The sequence below is a fragment of the Cricetulus griseus genome (assembly GCF_003668045.3).
Source record: "Cricetulus griseus strain 17A/GY chromosome 1 unlocalized genomic scaffold, alternate assembly CriGri-PICRH-1.0 chr1_1, whole genome shotgun sequence".
Taxonomy (NCBI): domain Eukaryota; kingdom Metazoa; phylum Chordata; class Mammalia; order Rodentia; family Cricetidae; genus Cricetulus; species Cricetulus griseus.
The window spans coordinates 156,858,412-156,878,814 of NW_023276807.1; the positions used below are offsets into that span (position 1 = coordinate 156,858,412).

General features: G+C 43.8%; 1 protein-coding gene across 2 annotated transcripts in view; it reads right to left on the minus strand.

The window, feature by feature from the left end:
• The window catches only part of G3bp2 (G3BP stress granule assembly factor 2), a 78,371-nt gene that overhangs the window by 57,559 nt on the left and 409 nt on the right, over positions 1-20,403 (minus strand). The window lies entirely within an intron of this gene.

The following is a 20,403-nucleotide window of genomic DNA, read 5'->3' on the forward strand; positions in this document are numbered from 1 at the left end:
GAGGTGTAACTGAAAAGGAGATGCATGCAGGAAAGTCAGCAAAGCCTTAGTCACTTAAGGGACCTAGAGGGCTCTGACAGTTAAATGGCTGTTTGAAAGGACAGTGTGTGGGAGGTGGAGGGATTGGGTGGGGGTTGGAGATATGGCCCAGTGGTTAGGAGTGTTTGCTGTTTTTCCAAAGGCCCCGGGTTTGATTCCCAGCACTCATAGCAGGTGGCTCACAACCATCCAAGGGACCCACAGTCCTCTTCTGGCCCCAGAGGGCACCCATACACATGCTGAATTCACACAAAATACACATAAGTAAAAAAATAATCTTAGCTAGGGATGGTGGCATATGCCTTTACCCCCAGCATTTGGGGGCTGAAGCAGGTGGGTCTCTGTGAGTTCAAGGCACTCTGGCACACATAGCAAGTTCCAGGCAAGCAAGGCCTGCAAAGTGAGATCTTGTCTCAGTTTATAATATATTCTTTTAATGTGAACAAGAGGTTGTATACTATATTAGTTAAGGTCTGTATGTATCCTCCAGTGGGCTTCTACTGACGCTTACTCATTTCTTGTACATGTCCTAAGTGAGATGACCACTGTAGAAACAATTGAGAAGGCCACAGACACGTCCCTCAGGAATGCCCAGATTATAGCATCATCTCTTCAAACAATTGACCTTCAGAAGGAGAGAGCTAAAGATTTCCATCTTCCACCAAGACAAACTAATACTTTTCAGATGGGGTAGGTCTTACGGATCTTACTGCACTGGCAGTGCCTTTCACAAGCCTTGTCTTTCTGCAGGAGCCTCCTCAGCCAGCTCTGGAACCCACTCAAGTCCACTCTTCCTGGATCATTAATACCGACAGGGCATCTTGTCACTTAAATGTTTGTTCCTACATGGCTCCCTTGGAGCTCTTGAGAAACAACACAGCAGGTGCATATGACCTAAAAGGAACATTATTCTTTCCATGGGTACTTGCATTGTTAAAGAGGGTTATTCACTCAAAAGGCCAAGTTCTAAATGGCATCATCTTACCTGATGCTGGTGGCCAGGCAGATATTTTGATCCAGGTATCTTTCCAGGACCTCTTAAGTTATACTGTTTTCCTACTCCAAAATACAACTTCCATAAAGGCAGTAATTTTGTCTGTTTTTAACCATTACTAGTCAGCAATGGCACAGTTCTCAACCCATGATTATTGAATAAATACAGATAAAGACAGAGTTCCAATCCCTTGTTCTTTGGCCTTACAGTTCTTCCTAATAAATCAAATTGTTTCTCTCTTAATCTTGTCTTGTCTCTTGATCCAGTCATCCACCTGACATTAAAAGGAAATGATAAAATGAGCAAAGGGAAGGTGATCAGAAGGAGGGGAGGTGATGGCAACAAAGTTGAAGAGATGACATTTGGGCTCCAGCAACCAGCAACAGTCGGAGCCCCAGGCTCTCCTCGAAAGTCAATTAGCAGACTTGGAAGGACTCCAAAGATGCTTCTCTTCCACAGCTGTTTCTGATGGATATATTTTTTATGAATCTGTTATTTGTGATTACTGAAAAAATAAAAATAAAGCAGAAGAGGCCAGGCACAAAGGCAGGCAGATCTGAGTTCAAGGTCAGCCAGGAGCATTGTAAGACCCTATCTCAAAAGGAAAAATAGGCAGGGCAGTGGTGGCACACGCCTTTAGTCCTAGCACTCGGGAAGCAGAGGCAGGTGGATCTCTGTGAGTTTGAGACCAGCCTGTTCTAAAAGAGCTAGTTCCAGGACAGCCTCCAAAGCCACAGAGAAACCCTGTCTTGAAAAAGTCAAAAAAGAAGGAAAAACAAAAACAAAAACAAATTAAAATTAATTAAAAGGAAAAGTAAAGCTAGAAATTATTAACTGTATAAAGAAAAATCACCAAGGATCTTCCCGTAAAGATTTTTTTTTTTTAATTAAGTTCTTTTTATGGAACAAACCTGGAACTTGCTCTGTAGACCCGGCTGACCTTGAACACACAGAGATCTGCCTGCCTCTGCCTCCCAAGAGTTCTAGAATTAAAGGCATGGGATACCATGCCTGGCCCAAAAAAATAACTACTTGCTTCATTTTGTTGTTATTTGAGACAGGGTTTCTCTACATATCCCTGGCTGTCCTAGAACTCACTATGTACATCAGACTAGCCTCCAACTCACAGAGATTTCTCAAGAGCTCCCAGAGCTCTTCCAGGTGCTGGGATTAAAAGTGTGCACCACTATGCCAAGCATTACTCTTTATCCACCCCTTATGCATTTCTAAGTTTTCCCCTATGTACACGTTTTAGTTTTTACTTTGTATGTTTGGGTGTTTCGCCTGCAAATATGTCTGGTGCTGACTGGTGCTAGAGGAGGCCAGGTCACCAGACCTGGACCTGGAGTTACAAATGTTTGTGAACCCACACTAGAGTGCTGGGAATTGAACCGGGCTCTCTGAAAAAGCAGCAAGTGCTCTTAACTTGAGTCGTCTTTCTGGCCCCCTCTATATTTTAAAGAAGCTGTGACCATTCCATATATGTAATTCAAACCCGGTTTGCTCTTCTCTTAGTACCGTACTTTATTTCTGTCATGTACTGATATTACTATTTCATGACGTTCAGTGCAAGAGTTTAGTTAAATGAAGTGAGATTCTGCTGCCAATCATCATTAAATGTTCACGCTCTTTCAAACTAACTCAACAGCAAGGCAATTCTAAAATTCCAATTCTTGTAACTGCCAGGAGAGGAAAGCATTTTTACAGTTCCCCCTTTCATTTTGTTAAATATTTTAAAAACTACAAAGAATAACACTGACTGTGTTTATTTATGAAGCTGAAAAATGCCATTATTCTCTGACCATTTTCTCTTTCAAGGTCTTCCCAGACCTTGGGGGAATAAGTGAATAATCACCAGCCCAATACAGATCAGCTGCTGGGCCAGGGAGGAAGGAAAAAAGATCCAAATAGGAAGAACTCTGAGACATTTTTTTAAGAAATACATCTTTATTTATATATTTTTTAAGATTTATTTATTATATACTGCGTTCTGCCTACGTGCCAGAAGAGGGCACCAGATTGAATTATAGATGGTTGTGAGCCACCATGTAGTTGCTGGGAATTGAACTCAGGACCCCTGGAAGAGCAGTCAGTGCTCTTAACCTCTGAGCCATCTTTCGACCCCCGTGAGACAAGTTTTTATCTGAACATAATGCTGTTTCCATCTCAGTGGTTTGGGAATATTGTTATTGGTCAGTTTGTTATGTTTTGTTTGTTATGAGACAGGGTCTATTCATAGTTCGGGGTGCTTTGCTCAGGGTTAGAGCACTTACCTAGGATGGGCAAGGCCCTAGGTTCTATTCCCAACACCATAAAAACAAAACAATACACATGAGCACACACACACACACACACACACACACACAGAGAGAGAGAGAGAGAGAGAGAGAGAGAGAGACATAGACACACACAGACACATAGACCCAAAGACACACAACAGACACACACGCACAACACCCCCACATAAAAGTTTGAAAAGAAATGGCGTATATAAACATGTCCCCCACCCCATACCAATGCAACTCATTAATTACAAAGACCAGCAACAGGGAGATGGAGGCAGTAGGAGTTCAAGGTCATCCTTAGCTACATGGCAAGTTCAAAGCCAGGCTGGGCCACATGACAGTCTCTCAAAACAAATACCATTACTAATAATGGAAAAATTAGATATGCTAGACCTTCTTGGGGTGCACTATTAAGACTGCAATTCTGTAGAACCTCTGAACAGGACACTGGAAGAAGCTGAGACAAGCGAAGGGTGAGAAGCGGTCTACAAAACAGTCTACATTGCACACGCACACTCCATGTCAACCGTGAAAGACAGGGAAAGAGACACTTTTCCTTAAACTTTTATTTATTTTTTTAAGATTTATTTATTATGTATACAGCCTTTTGCCTGCATGTATTCTTGCACACCAGAAGAGGGCACCAGATCTCATTACAGATGGTTGTAAACCATCATGTGGTTGCTGGGAATTGAACTCAGGTCCTCTGGAAAAGCAGCCAGTGTTCTTAAGCTCTGAGCCATCTCTCTAGTCCTAAGCTTTTATTTTTTAATTAGGCATAGATATATATGTGCAGGTGAATTCAAGTACCCAAGGAAGCCAGAATAAAGCAGCAGATCCCCTGGAGCTGGAGTTACAAGTGGTGTTTGGAAGTCACCTGATTGATAGAGTGACTGGGAAGTGAACTCTGGTCCTCAGGAAGAGAAGTGCTTTTCACCTTGTGCCACCTCCCCAGCCCAAGAAATGATTATTTTATGTGTGAAGTGTTTTGCCTGAATGTATGCACATGTAAAACTGTGTGCCTGATGCCATGGAAATCATTGTTTTATGTGTACAGTGTTTTGCCTGAATGTGTGCACATGTACCACTTGCGTGCCTGATGCCATGGAGGTCAGAAAAGGCATTCCCTGGAACTGGAGTTACAGATGGCTAGGTACTGTTACACAGGTGCTGGGAACAAAGCACAGGCCCTCCACAAAAGCAGCAAGTGTTCTAAAACAATGAGCCATTTCTCTAACCCCCTTCCCACATCCCCCGAAAGAAATTATTCTTCTTCTTCTTCTTCTTTTCTTCTTCTTCTTCTTCTTCTTCTTCTTCTTCTTCTTCTTCTTCTTCTTCTTCTTCTTCTTCTTCTTCTTCTTCCTTCTTCTCCTTCTCCTCTCTCTCTCTCTCTCTCTCTCTCTCTCTCTCTCTCTCTCTCTTTTGGTTTTTCGAGACAGGGTTCCTCTGTGTAGCATTGGAGCCTATCCTGGCACTCCCTCTGGAGACCAGGCTGGCCTAGAACTCACAGAGATCTGCCTACCTCTGCCTCCTGAGTGCTGGGATTAAAGGCGTGCACCAATAACGCCCAGCCTTCTCTCTCTCTCTCTCTCTCTCTCTCTCTCTCTCTCTCTCTCTCTTTTAAGATTTATTTATTTATTTTGTATACAGTGTTCTGCCAGCATGTGTGCCTGCAGGCCAGAAGAGGGCACCAGATCTTATTACAGATGGTTGTGAGCCATCAGGTTATTGCTGGGAATTGAACTGAGGACCTCTGAAAGAGCAGCCAGCACTCTTAACCGCTGAGCCAGCACCCTCTTTTTTTTTAAAATTATTATTATTATTATTATTATTATTATTATTATTATTATTATTTTATCATTATTATTTTGAGATAGGGTTTCTCTGTGTAACAGTCCTGGCTGTCCTAGGAACTCTTTGTAGATCAGGTTGGCCTTGAACTCACAGAGATCCACCTTCCTCTGCCTCCCAAGTGCTGGGATCAAAGATGTGCTCCACCACTGCCAGGCAAGAAATCATTCTTGATTAAAGACAACCAAAGATATAGAACATCTAAGTGAAACTTTAATCCAGGACCAGAACAACAAAAAAATCCCCCTTAAGAAGGTATTTAATGGGACTACAGGCAAAAAATATTAAAGGTCTATAGATAAGATGAAAGGTTCAGGCATTATGCTGGCCTGCCCCTGTTAAAACTTTTGAAAAAAAAGGAGGAAGGAGGCACAAGATGAGACATGTTAACCAGTTTATTATTAGACATATTAAGCAGTTTATTATAAGGCCCGGCAGAGTAGGGAGACTAAGAGAGAAGAGGAACAGGGGTAATGGCTGAAGGCCTGGCAGTCACCATAGAGAGGCAGAGAGAGCGCATAAGTGGGAGAAGAGAGAGCAAAGCAGAGACAGAGAAAAGCAGGAAAGTTGGAACTTTTAAAGGTAAGACTGCACATGGGCACTGAGGTTCCACGCATGCCCAGAGTCCTCACGCAGGCAGTAATGCGTGGTGGGTGACATGGTGATGACGTAGCACATTTTCCTGTGCGTGCCCAGACTGTTGTGGGGGGGGGGCGGGTCTGTCTCTTAAAGAAATAGAGCCGATCAGCATTAAAGCCTGAACCTTTCAGCCAGTTACCTGGGGGAACAGGCAGTACCCTGGTCAGCCCAGGGTTCCATGGGAACTAACTCTGCACGCAGGTGCAAAGGACCCTGCCCATTTACGCTCTACTACTCTTCTCTCTGCTCTTCTCTTCTCCCACCTACACTCTCTCTGCCTCTCTATGGCGACTGGCCATGGCAGTCAGCCATTAACCCTGTTCCTCTTAGTCTCCCTACTCTGCCAGGTCTATAATAAACTAGTTAATATGTCTAACATGTCCCATCTTTTTTTTTTTTTTTTTTTTTTTTTTTTTTTGGTTTTTCAAGATAGGGTTTCTCTGTGTAGCTTTGGAGCCTATCCTGGCACTCACTCTGGAGACCAGGCTGGCCTCGAACTCACAGAGATTCACCTGCCTCTGCCTCCCAAGTGCTGGAATTAAAGGCGTGAGCCACCAACGCCCGGCACGTCTCATCTTGTACAACAAAAATATAACATTTGGCGCCCAGCTAGGTTTAGGCTCTCCCCAAAACCTCTCCCGCTAGGGGTGTGAAAAATTTCGGGGATCCTAAAATCTGAACTCATAACCCACTTTCCATCTCAGTTTTTCCTGACACTTCCTCCTGCCTACAGTGGCCTGAGATGCCCGAACTCTGTACACTTCAAGTCTCCACTTTTCCAACTAACCATCTTTGGAACCCACACATCAGCCTGCTCGCTGCAATCCGGTAAGATTTCCCTCGAGGGCTGGAGAGATGGCTCAGAGGTTAAGAGCAGTGACTGCTCTTCCAAAGGTCCTGAGTTCAATTCCCAGCAACCACATGGTAGCTCACAACCATCAATAATGAGATCTGGTGCCCTCTTCTAGTGTGCAGATATACATGGAAGCAGGATGTGGTGTACATAATAAATACATAAAATATTTTTTGTTGTTTTGTTTTTTTGTTTTTTCAAGACAGGGTTTCTCTGGCTTTTGGGGGCTGTCCTGGAACTAGCTCTTATAGACCAGGCTGGTCTCGAACTCACAGAGATCCACCTGCCTCTGCCTCCCGAGTGCTGGGATTAAAGGCATGCGCCACTGTTAGACCCAGGAAAACTCAGGCCTCTGGGGTCTCACCCCAGGACAACGGTCACCTCAATCACCAGGCAGATTCAAGAAAGCTTGATGCAAACAGCATGAGGCTTTATTGTTGTTTAACAAGCTAACCCCATGTTAGCTCGGGTCTTTCACCCACCGCCATGGCTGATGGCTAGAAAAGACAGCTCGGCTGCATAGAGATCTTGTAGGGCAGTGTAAGGGGAGTGTCTAGGGGTACACACAGGCTCAGGATTGGTGTGCCTCCAGGCTTGGAAGGCTTGCCCTGTGTTGATTGGCCAACTGGTTGTTATGGCCCATAGGTCCTCCCAGGGTGGTTGCTATGCTCTGTGCATCATTGCTGTGCACTTGTCCATAAAGCACACCCAGTGCCGTAAAGCATAGTGCCACCAGCTAACTTCTGATTGGTTCCTTGCCACGAGGCAGGCACCTAACCTCTAGTGACCAAGGCAAAGTCAGAAAAGCATGTGTTACTGTCATGGCTGCCGAAAGGGGCAGGCATCTGACCTTAGTGACTAAGACAAGGTCAGACAAATACATGTTCGGCTGTTATGGCTGCTGAAATGGGGAGCTGGTCCCTTCACCGCCTACGCCCGGCATAAATAAAATCTTAAAAAAAAAAAAAGATATCCCTTGAATTTCCCTCGGGTCAGGTTTGAAATCCCGCTATAGGGGCGGCACTCAGTTCGGACCCTGGGTCCTTTTTGGTTTCGGGACAGCTGTGTCCCCTTCAGGGACAGCAACTCCCACGGGCCGACAGTCATCTGGAGAGGAGCTTTTGCCGGTTTTTCCACTTGCCTCACCCATGGGAAATGCATAAGGAACCTTTCTGGTTGCAGCCAACAGGTGGGTAAACAGACAAAAAAAGCAGCTTATGGTCACCGCCATCTTGGCCATATGGTCTGACCTGAGGGCCGCCATCTTGGCCATGTGACCTACCTGTAGGCATGCCCACTCCAGCAGCTTGTGCCAGCAAACCTGGCTGTTGGACTTTTGCTTTCTGTCAGAATTCTTTTCTGCTTTCTTATTTGTGTGTGTGTGTGTGTGTGATTTTTTCTTTCACTGGCTCTGTTGCTCATGGCTTGTTTACTAAATACTGTGCCTTTCCAGGGCCCTCTGTTTAAGTCTGTTCTGTCCCTTTAAATCTCCTGTCTGTTTACCACAATGTATGGATCAGAGAATACATTCTGGTTCCCCCCTTTTACTCTTAACCAGTCCTACTTGTCTCTGCACATGTAATTTAAATTTAACTTTATACTAATCTAACTCTATATACAACTTAAATTAAACTGTGCTGTCTCATATTTCTAAATTGCTATTTATCTTTAAGTGATGGTAAACATTTAAAGTCATAAAGATCTAATTTAACTATATTTAAAATATAAGCTAACTCTATACAACTTAAATTTAACTCATGTATCTTTAAATATGATGAAAGTTTAAAATCATAAAGGTCTATTTCAAATTAACAAAATATTTATGCCACTCAGTTCATCCTGTACGCCATTTACAAAGGTATAGCTTTTTATTACAAAAGGGGATTTTTCTCTAACTAAAGGCAAACTTTTGACTGCTGAGATACTAAACAGCCCTCAAATGTTCAGAGATCTAGAGAACATGACATTTAAAATGTTTTGTTAAAAAGCTTTCTATAACAGAGATAGTCCAGGTGCTGGCTCCACCCCATTTCCTCCAAGAAGACTGATGGGCACAGAAGAAACTTCATCTCAAGTCAGTGACAACACTAGCCACTAAGCAACCCTGCCTTTCACCTCAGCTGCTACAAAGTACTCCAGACTGTGGATAAGAGGATAATGGAATCGACTTTCCCTGCATTGTTTGGGCCAACGGTAGGTGAGCCTTCCTGTAGTCCATAATCCACAGGTCACATGCTAACAGCAAGAAGGCAGGTGTCCTGCAGCCCGCTACTATGGATGGAGGACCTTGGGGGTAGCTGTCCATGCAGCCTGCTGGCAAGCCTCTGTTATTCTTTAATCATTGATTCAGGTAAAATCTTATCCTTCTCAAGAACTCTGATGCTTCTGATGACTGGTAGTCTTGCCAGCTTAAAACAAAACAGATTTCAGGAACAGCTTTTTTAGGGTTTATCTATGTGAAGACAGGAAAGTGTATGAAGGTCTGAGAATGTAAGGTATAAAGGTCTGAGGATGGAAGGTCTAAGATGGTAATGTAAGGTGTATGAATTAAAGTTATGAAGGTCTGAGGATAAAAAAGCTTAAGTGATGATAAAGTGGGTTGAGACATTAAAAAGAATGAAATGTGTTCCAGATTCCTCTATTTCTCATTACTGTTCATAGTAAAGTTCTACAATACCACTATATGATCATAATTACAAGGTCAAGATTAAGACACTTTTCAATGTCCTAAAAAAAAAAAATCTGTCAATTTTAAAATGGTAATGCTTTCAGCCAAGTTGCTTCTAACATGAACATGCTGCTAATGTATCTAATACTTATGTCTCCACAAACTCTAAGGATTCTTGTAAGTTCCAGGGAGCTGAATTGGATCCAAACAAACAGGTCAGATTCACTCCAGTTATTCGATCTTTCCCTGGTCCCAGGACTCCCTTCCTTCTTGTTGGGACACCTCAGGAACCCCTCCCTCATCTTACAATCTTCCCCTCAAGTGACAGGACCTAAGAAGAAAAATTTTTTTCTAAACTTAACCTTTTCCTCTGCTCTGCCAACATCTTGGCAGGTCTAAGAGGCACCAGGGAGTTCCACACAGCCTGGACTGCGATGAAACAACCAGCTACCCCAGACGTGGCAGTACCCCAACCTTCTCAGGCCCCCCAAAGATGGCCAACGCCCCCCACGTCAGCAGGAAGCAGTCTTGAGAATTTGAAGTCCTTATTTCTTAATCAGCCATGTCTGACACCCCACCTTTTTTTTTTTTTTTTTTTAAGATTTATTTATTTATCATGTATACAGTGTGTGCCAGAAGAGGGCACCAGATCACATTGGTTGCTGGGAATTGAACTCAGAACCTCTGGAAGAACAGTCAGTGCTCTTAACCCCTGAGCCATCTCTCCAGCCCTGCATCCCACCTTTTTAAAATAATAAGTAAAGGTGGGATTGAAAGCTTCACGCATTATGCTGGCCTGCCCCTGTTACCTGGCAGAACAGGCAGTACCCTGGTCAGCCCAGGGTTCCATGGGAACTAAGTCTGCACACAGGTGCAAAGGACCCCTTTAAAAGACAGACCCCTGCCCATTTGCGCTCTCTATTCCTCTCCTCTCCCACCTACATTCTCTCTGCCTCTCTATAGCGACCGGCCATGGCGGTCAGCCATTAACCAGGTCCTCTTCTCTCTTAGTCTCCCTACTCTGCCGGGCCTATAATAAACTAGTTAATATGTCTAACATGTCTCATCTTGTGCCTCCTCTTTTCTTTTATTTCTAATTTAAACAAAAATCTAACACAAGGTACTAGCAAAGCATTGTAGCTAACTCCCTGGTTTGGAGCATAGCACTGTGTTATTTAAGAAAACAGTTTTATCTTCAGGAACTGGATGATTTTAAAGTCTTTGGGGGCATGCCAAGAAATTCCTCAGGGATGGTTCAGGAGGAAATGCATATATTTGCAGAGAATGAAGTGACTAAGAAGGCTTCCATCTGAAGGATCTGGGCAAAGGGCATAGAAGAATTCTGTATGTAGCTTTTGCAGCCTCTCAATGGTTCTGACATTAGTTCATTAATAAAAGGTTAGAAGGGTAAGGAGGGAAGTCTTGGTTGGTAGTTTCTCATGGTTCCTCACTTTACCCATTCTCCTGCCCAGAATAAGGATATAATGTTGGAGATTGAAGAGCCAGCAGGCAGCCATAAAGTAAGACAGGTGTCCTGGCAGGCAGACGAAACTTGGAGCCCATATGCTATCCTGGGAATTTACCATGCACTGTCACCTCCAGATATCTTACCTAAGACACTCTCCATCGTTCTGCTGAAGTGCATAGGGATTCAGTGAAGGCGGCAAAGATCAGTAATCCAGTCTACAGGTGTAGCTCGGTACACTGGTCTACCATGTGTAAGGCCCTGGTTTCTATCTTATTAAATTTTATTTTGTATTATATTCACTGTTGTTGTTGTTTTTGCCTACTATATGTCTACTATTTGCCTATAGTATGTCAATGAGAGGTGTCAGAAGGCATGGAACTAGAGTTACAGACAGGGGTGAGCTGCCATGTGAGTGCTGGGAATTAAAACTGAATCCTCCTTCTACAAGAACAGCCAGTGCTCCTAACCGCTGATCCATCTTCCAAGCCCCTTGCTATGCCTGATGGAGGGAGTCGTGGTGGTGATTTTCTCAAGGCCACAATTCTAAAGTGGCAGGATGGCAATGAAAACTGTCTAGATCTGCAAAGAAACTATGCCTTTGGGCTCATTCCACATTAAAGGCAGGCCTCATTCTGTGAAAAGGGATAGGAATTCCAAGTCTCAAATGAGTGATACATGGGAAAGAACTGTGGGGCTTGGTACAGAGGGCAGAGAGCAATTCCAATGTTTGCTGAATCAATAATTCAAAAAACCAAGCACATCTGTTTTTCAGTGTTCTGGTACAATGAGCTATTTTAAGCAAGGGGTGGCGGGGTGGGGGACGGTGTGGGGGTGTGGTCACTGTATTTATGTGGGTGAGTTGGCTGTAGATATTAGTCAGCAATTTCATTCAGTTTCTTGGCTCTCCCAGTTCTTTCCCCTCCTTCAGGCCTGCCTAGAAGCACTCTGACACTTTTCCAGTCAGCTCTTCTGAATATCTACCTCTACAAGGAGGGAGGGCAAGGTTGGAGTATATGAAGGACCACTCTTCCCAGATAGCAAAAGTAAGTCCAAACTAGGGAGCTCTGGCCAGAGCTGAGCAGGGACTGAGCTTCTGAAAGCTCTAGGTGGAAGAGCAAAAGCTGCTGTGAGGACCTGAATGCCAGCCAGATCAACCTGTCACACGTACCCTGCTGTGGGTCCTGGCCCCCATGTCCCTCATTGGAGACAGCTTGGACATCCTAATCCTACTTCACAGACTGAGGCCAGGGCTTTAGGCACATTTTCTTTTCAAATCTAGACAATAAAGTGGGAAATTACCAATACGGTGCCAAGCAGAAATATAAGGGTATTTAATAGGGAAAAGCCTTACTTACAGAGCGACCTAGCTGTCGTGGCAGCAGTCTGTCCAGCAAGCCGAAAAGTGTGAAACCGAAACTGAAAACCCAGCCACCTGAACCTCTCACTCTACATCACCCTGACCACACCCTTGAAGGCGTGGTCAGGCACACCCCTAAGCAGGCAGCTTCCCCTACAAGACAAGACTATTTTGGAACTATGGACTTGAGAAAATGACTTTGGATCTCCTCAAACCCCCATCCCATGGTGCTCAGTAAGGGACTAGGATGATGACTCAGTGGTTAAGAGCTAATATAGCCTCACACGAAATGTGCTAAACACGTCTGTGCCCTGCTTTGTTTAAAAGGGTGTAGATTCTGGATGATTTTTTTTAAAAAAAGATCCTGACATCTACCATCCATCAAATTAATAGCAAAAATACCAGTATTGTCACTTTGCTCTGGCCCAAATTCTAGGCCCAGACCTGGTTAGTAGCCTTTCAGGAAGGACACTGGCTGCTGCAAGACCTGAGATCTTGGATCATAGAGGTTTTGTTGTTTGAGACCGGGCCTCACTTAGCTCTGGTTGGCCTGCAACATCCTCCTGCCTCTACCTTCTGAGTGCTGGGGGTTTGTTTGCTTGTAGACAGAGTTTCTCTGTATAACTTCCCTGGCTGTCCTGGAACTCATTCTATAGCCCAGGCTGGCCTCAAACTCAAAGATCCACCTGCCTTTGCCTCCCCAGTGCTGGGATTAAAGGTGTGCACTATTTTTATTTCCAACTGTGTGTGAGGATGTAGAATGTATGTATATGGGTACACGCATGACACCGAACACATGTGAGAGTAAGAGGATAACTCTGTGGAGACAGTTACCTCCTTCCGTCTCCAGGCAGGTATAGGGGATGGAACTCAGGTTACCAGGCCTGTATCATCAGGTTGTAATCACCTGTACCTTCTGAGTGGTCTGGTCAGCCTGGATCCCAGGAATTTTACAATAGATAGGAAATACTTGGTAGATTTTCTGGGATTTGGCTCTGAGTCTATTTGAGTCTCACAGACTTTGTGGCCCTGCCTCAGAGAGATGTGTGTGGCAGGTGGGGAGGAAGAGGTGAGGAGGGCAAGTAGGGGGCTCTTTTAGGTCTTTATCTTAGTCAATGTTCTATTGCTGTGAAGAGACACTGTGACCAAGGTAGCTCTTATGAAAGAAAGCATTTAATTAGGGAATTGCTTACAGCTCCAGAAGCTTAGTCCATTATCCTCATGACAGGGAGTGTGGCAGCATGCAGGCAGGCACTGGAGCAGTAGCTGAGAGCTACTTCCTGATCCAAGAAAGCCTGGTATGAGCTTTTGAAACCTTAAAGCCCCACCCCCACTGACACACTTCCTCCAATAAGGCCATACCTCCTAATTCTTCTAATCCTTTCATATAGTACCACTCCCTGAGACTAAGCATTCAAATATGAGCCTATGGGGGCCATTCTCATTCAAACCACCATATCTACCTTCAGTTATTTCCTTGCAGATAGAAATATAATCCGATTGAAAATTCCTTTGATTATAAACCAGCATGTTCTGTTGAAGCCTTTTCAGAGTCACAGGACAGAATCAAGCGATATGCTAGTGCACACCTGCAGAGAAGTGAGGCTAAAGGGAAGGAGCCTCTCTGCCTCTCAGGGCTTATGTTCTCCCTCTTCCACCTCTCATGCCACTGTCCAGGGCCTCCAGAGTAGCTGGCAGGGCTATCTTCTTCTGTCTTCAATGTACCTGTACATGACAGTTCTGGATTCTCCACCTACTACCTGCAAGTTATTCAGCTGAGCTCTTCCTGGTTATCTGGGTGCTGTAATCACTAATCATAAGGCATTGGCATCCCATAATCAACTCCATTAAAAAACTAGAATGGGGGGCTGGGAATGTAGTTGAGTGGGAAGCAGCATGCTTAGCACGCTTGCATCCCTTGGTCTGAGCCCTAGTACTACACACACACACAGACACGCACACACTTCAGGGGTGAGAGGTGTTTGTTAAAATTAAAAAAATAAATAAAACTGGAATTGAGGAGAGTGAAGGTAAGCTGGCTAGCTCCAAAAGGTTCTAATCCTAGAAGCCCAGACTACCTTGAAGGACAATATTCTGTTCTCAAGAGACAAACAGCCCTGCCACATCCTCACATGGGTCACTAGCAAGTAAGACAGACAGCTGCAACTTGCCCTGTACCCCAGGCTTGCTGGAGAAGGGGCTGGGATTCCATAATAAATCATCTTATACTTCCATGGAATCTTGGCATCATCAGTCAATAAGAACTTCAAAGGTTTGGTCTAGCTGTGGAATGAGACAATAAAAATGCTAATCCCGAGTCTTAACTGCCTAGGACCTGCCTGTTCAGCCAGCTGTGGGGAAAGACAGAGCATGGAGAGGTGACAGTCAAATGTCCCACAAAAGCAAAAGTGCTTTGTAATGGTTTGGATCCCATAAATTCATTCCTCAATAGTTGTATACAAATATTGTTTGGGATTCCTAGTTTCGATTTTCTATAAGCAAGCACTTCCATTGATCATATTTTCTTAGATTTAGAAACAGGAAGACACAATTAAAAAAAAAAAAAAAAAGATCTAGAGCTCCATGCAGATAGAAAACGCAATACAAATTCCTTGCGTCAAAGAACAGCATCATCTGCTGAACCTTTTGCAAAGCCCCAGAACTGAGGCCAGCACATGTTAGTGGCATTGATGACAGAGGTATTCTAAAAACAGCTAGGTGCTAGAGACATGGCTGCATGGTTCGAGAACTTGCTGCTTTTCTAGAGGACCTGAGTTCGAGTCCCAGTACCAACATGGTGTGGCCCACAACCACCTGTAACTCCAATTCCAGGGGATCTGACACTCTCTTCTGGCCTCTGAAAGCACTGCACACACGTCATACACAGACACATATGCAGGTAAAACACCAACACACATAAATAATAATAGAAGTAGTAATAACAATGGTGATAAAGATTTTAAAACCTAGCAAGGGGCTCCAGATGCAGCTCAGCAGAAGTGCTTGCTACCAAGCTTGACAACTTGAGTTCCATCCCCATGGATGGAAGGAGAGAACCAGCTCTTGGTTTTTTGAGACAGGGTTTTTCTGTGTAACAGTCCTGGTTGTTTTGGAACTTGATCTGTAGACCAGTATGGCCTCGAACCCACAGAGATCTGTCTGCCTCTGCCTCCCGAGTGCTGGGATTGAAGGCATGAGCCACCACTGCCTGGAACAAGTTCAGTTCTTAAGAAAATGACAATACACACCAAGGATGAGCTGGGTCTTCACCAGCACATTTGTCAGCAAGTACTCACTGTGTTTCAAGTCCTATCATCTAAGAACCCCAGCAGGTAGGTAACAATTGCCTGTTCCTTTTTAGAGAGATGGGGCAAAAAGCGTGGATTTAAGGGCACTCGGAGCAGCCCAACTATTCCAAGTCCTGGCATCGGTCACCACTTCGCACCTCCTGAGAAGGCTGACTGTCCAACATTTTTGACTCTGAATCTTTTTGTTTAAACCAAAACGGGAAGCATTAGAAATCCAGTAAGGCGGGGCAGTGGTGGCACACACCTTTAATCCCAGCACTCGGGAGGCAGAGGCAGGTGAATTTCTTTGAGTTGCAGACCAGCCTGGTCTACAAGAGCTAGTTCCAGGACAGTCTCCAAAGCCACAGAGAAACCCTGTCTCGAAAAACAAAAACAAAATAAAATAAATAAATAAATAAATAAATAAATAAATAAATAAATCCAGTCAGTTGGAGAAGGATGTGCATAAACCCCGGCCTTTTTCTTGCCCCTTCCTCTAACATGGATTCCTAGAACCTCCACAATACTTTGGAAGGAGCCTCGAGGGGCTGGATTTCTGGAGCTGAAGTACAGTTAGTAGAGTGTTTGCCTGGCACACATGCACATGTCCAGTCCCTAGCACTGCATGAATAGGGAATGCCATAGTGGCACACATCTGAAACCTCAGCACTTGGAAGGTAAATGCAGGGGGATCAAAGGTTCAAAGTCATCCTCATACTATACAGTGAATTTGAGGCCAGCCTGGGATATGAGACCACATCTCAAAGACAACAAGAGAGTGTCTCATAGTGAGAAAGAATGAGGACACTTCCTTTAGACCGATCTAGAACAGTCGCCAAGCTACAGCTATGTTAAACAAGAATAACTGGGCTTAGGACTGTCTCAGTGGTGGTGAGCACTTTACTAGAATTGGTGGTACTCTGGGTTTACTCTCCAGCTTACCAAAGGAGGATAATCGATCTAGAACAGCAGATACCATACAATACAGTTATTTGTATTATCAACAAAGCAGTATGACACTCACACACATGTGTGCCACACACACTAATTGTATGAGGATGAATATACACTTGCTTATGTTAACTGCCCGGATGACCAGAAAGTGGTAGGGAACTTTCATATACACCCTTCTGCTATTTTAGATCAGCTATGTGTGATAGTTAATGGTTATTTGCTTTGTTTTGAGACAGAACTCTATGTATCTCAGGCTGGCTTCACGTTTACTATATAGCATAGGCTTTGAACTCCTGATCCTCCTACCATCACTCAAGTGCCAGGAGTATAGCCTATGGCTTTTGTTTTTGTTTTATTGGTTTTTAGAGACAGGGTTTCTCTGTATTGTTTTGGAGCCTGTCCTGGAACTTGCTCTGTAGACCAGGCTGGCCTAGAACTCACAGAGATCCGCCTGACTCTGCCTCCAGGGTGCTGGGGTTAAAGGCATGTGCCACCAACACCCGGCCTTGTTTTTGTTTTTGCTTAAAGATGATCAAACTTGATTGTCAACTTGATGGAATTCAGAAGACCCAGGAGTTGAGTATATCATATCTCTGGGCTTATCTGAGAGGGCATTTCCAGAAAGGATTTACTAAGGTGTAAGCTTTGGAGCCAGATGCCAGCTCAAGTTCATCTCTGCCAATTCCCAGAAGGACACCACTGGTCAAGATGATACTCTTATTTTTCCATTTCTAAAGCAGAGTTAACAACACTATCTGCAATCAGGTTGCTGCTGCAAGGACTGGGTCAATTTTTATTGGGTCAGGTTTGACGGAACACATCTGTAATTCCAGCACTCAGCATGTGGACTCAAGGCTAACCTGATTTACATAGAGTGACACCCTGCCTCAGAAAATACAACAAAACATTCAGACAAAGAAAAAGTGAACTAAAAAAAAAAAAATCATCATTATTATTGTGGTACTGAGTGATGAATCCAGGGCCACACCAATGCTAAGCAAGCTTTCTGTATGTGTGGGAAGATTTGTTTGTTTTTGTGGCATATTGTTTTCTGTCGGGGTCCCACTTAACTTGCTGTGTACCTTGAACTTGTGATCCTCCAACCCCCAGTTCCATCTTCACCTCCTCAAGGTGATTCGGTCATGGGGATGAAATCCAGGACTTCCAGCATGCTTGGCAAGCACTGTACCAGCTTGAGCTACACTTCCTGAGCTGGGCTTCCAAACCTAAGCATGCTTCAAACATCAAGCTACATTTCCAGCCCAGGATTCTTTTATGCAAATCCCTTTGAATGGAGCCTAGCAAATAAAGGGTACAAGTACTTGACGTTGTTATCAATTACTCGTGAATTTTGACTGTTGCCTCATTATCAATTTTGTTGTATGTGGCTTGGTTAACTGGATAGTAATGAAGTCATAGTAACAATGTTTTGGGATACTGCTTTTCCAGTGTCCCAAAAGGTTTTAAAAACCTGAATGGGATGTGTTTCAACCACAGAGGATCACTTCTATTCATTCCTCTGAGGCAATGGTTCTCAACCTGTTGTTGTGACCCCTTTGGGGGTCAAATGGCCCTTTCATTGGGGTTTCGTATCAGATATCCTGTATATCAGATAGACAACTCATATAAGTAGCAAAATTACAGTTATGAAGTAGCAACAAAAGTAATGTTATGGTTGGGGATCACCACCACATGAGGAACTGTATTAGGAAGGTTGAGGACCATCACTTTAAGGCATGGACAACCCTCCCCCAACCGCCCCTCCAATCTATAAAACAGTCTTATGAAATGATGTTTCATTGTTTTTGCTGAGTTCCCCCACCCCTGCTCCCTTCCCAGAAAGTAAACAAAGGATAGGCAAGTTCGACCACTGAAGGAATTGGTTTTTACAAAAAACGGATTACAAAATAATGAATTTTAGTAGATGGTCTTGGTCAAGAAGTTTGGTTTAGGAAATGGAAGATTCATCTCATCCACTCAAAGTTTTAGATTGTGGAAATTTCCCTGAGACACGCCTGAATCCCAGAGTCAGAAACACATGAGTGTAAGTCAGACAGTCACAGCTTCCTTGTGTTTTCTCTTGCTTTATCAGTTAACAAGTGGTTCTTATGCAGGTACCATTGGAGAATTCTGCCATGACTAGAATAAGGAATAAGACACTGTCCTTAACTCTTCTAAAAGTTCCAGTGTCGCTGCATTAATATGTAACCCTCTTCTTAAATAAGGAGTCCACTTAGGGACTGCTCCCTACTTGGGCTCCCTCAGCTCCCATCTTGGGCATAAATAAGAGCTTGCTCACACCTTCTAGGCCTCCTCTTTCCACCCCAAGTAGTGAGCAGAACAGAAGTGAGATTTCGAGGCTGGGGAATGAGGTAAGGTTTACCTGCTTCACTTCTGCACCCAAATGTCCATCCTTCAGTCCTTCTCACACACAGTGCCCCATGCCCAAGGCATACTGTTAGGAAACAGTCAAATGATAGGAAACATTCTAAGTCGTAACAACTCTGTCCACCACAGTTTAAAATAAGATATTTTAACAAGGTTTGTCCCTTACAACAATTTTGTTAAAATGTCAAGGTCCTGTATTCCATTACCAAATAACAGAAAGAGATGCCTCTCCCAATCATATCAGAGCTCATCCCTTAGGGTAGGACAAAGTGAAGCTTGGGCCTGAAGAGGCAAGGTCAGGCTCAGGGAAAGGGGAGACTGTTAGGAAAGGTTCTTCACAGGCTTTACTTGGTGACTGCTGAGAATTTAATGGTTACTTTTTTTAGGCTGCAACAAAATGCCTCCATGGAAAATGTCTAAAGCAAAATGTCAAACAGAGGACAATACTCAGCACACAGTACTTCTGGCAGCAGTACCCCACCATGCCCTGTGTCCAGGCTTAAGACCTTGGACTAAAATGAACCCTTACCATGGCCTTTATGGTGTGTGTTCTGTAATTCACAGGCAGAATAGACCTTCTCCTTTGGCATACTAGTCACACGGATTCATTCAACAATTTCTGCACATATCCATCAAAACACTCTCTATATATGATCTGTAAAGAACAGTAAGCAACCGGTATACAAACAGTCCCGTTAGTAGGTCCTGCAAAGTGACCGCACACAGATGTGCATCTTGACTTTAAGGAACTCTCCTGAGATGCTGGAGTTGAGGCTTAAGGAACAAGCACGACTCTGCCTCACAAGGAAGGAAAGGGCACACTGAGGCAAAAGAAAATCGCTGAGTAAGTAAGGGACACAGGAGCTGTAATCCTAACAGGTATGTTTCTCAAACTAAAGAGTTTGGATTTCATTACAGAGACTTGGGAAGCACTGGAGGATTTTAATAAGACAACTGACATAATTTTTCTTGGGCTCACCCAAGGGTGGACTGAGGGAAGCCAGGGCTGAATGTAGACGAACTAGTTAGGAAGCTACTGCTGTAATCTCAGTGCGAAGTGAGAATATAAGAAATAGCAACAAGCAGAGTATCCAAGGAGAGGAAGGATTTGAGAAATATTCTACACATACAAATTATACACTCACATTAAACATGTAAAGTTGGAAAGCCAAAGTCTTCACAGTTTCCTCCTTCTGGCTTAGGGAATTATTTGGGTAGAGGTACTATTGAGCATGCTAGAGCATGCAGTGGAATCATACTAATTTTTTTTTTTTTTTTTTTTTTTTTGGAGGGAGGCTGGGAAAGACGAGTTCAATCTTAAACGGCACATCTGAGACCTACGGGGAATTGAAACCAAGAGATGCATGAGTCAATTCGCTCACTAGGCTTCCGGTATCAAGACTATTTACAAGACTATTCCAGAAGCATGTGTACCTGGAAGCCTCATTTGGAAAGAACAAGTATACCGATCTGGGAAAATGACATTTTGGCATGTTAAAAACACTGAAAATGCAGAAATCGAGAGTTAATGGGGGGGGGATTATGCTACTGGCTACCAAACTGACACTCTGGAACAATTTATTTCTAATTTCTTACTAGACTGAGGTAAACGCAGGGCTC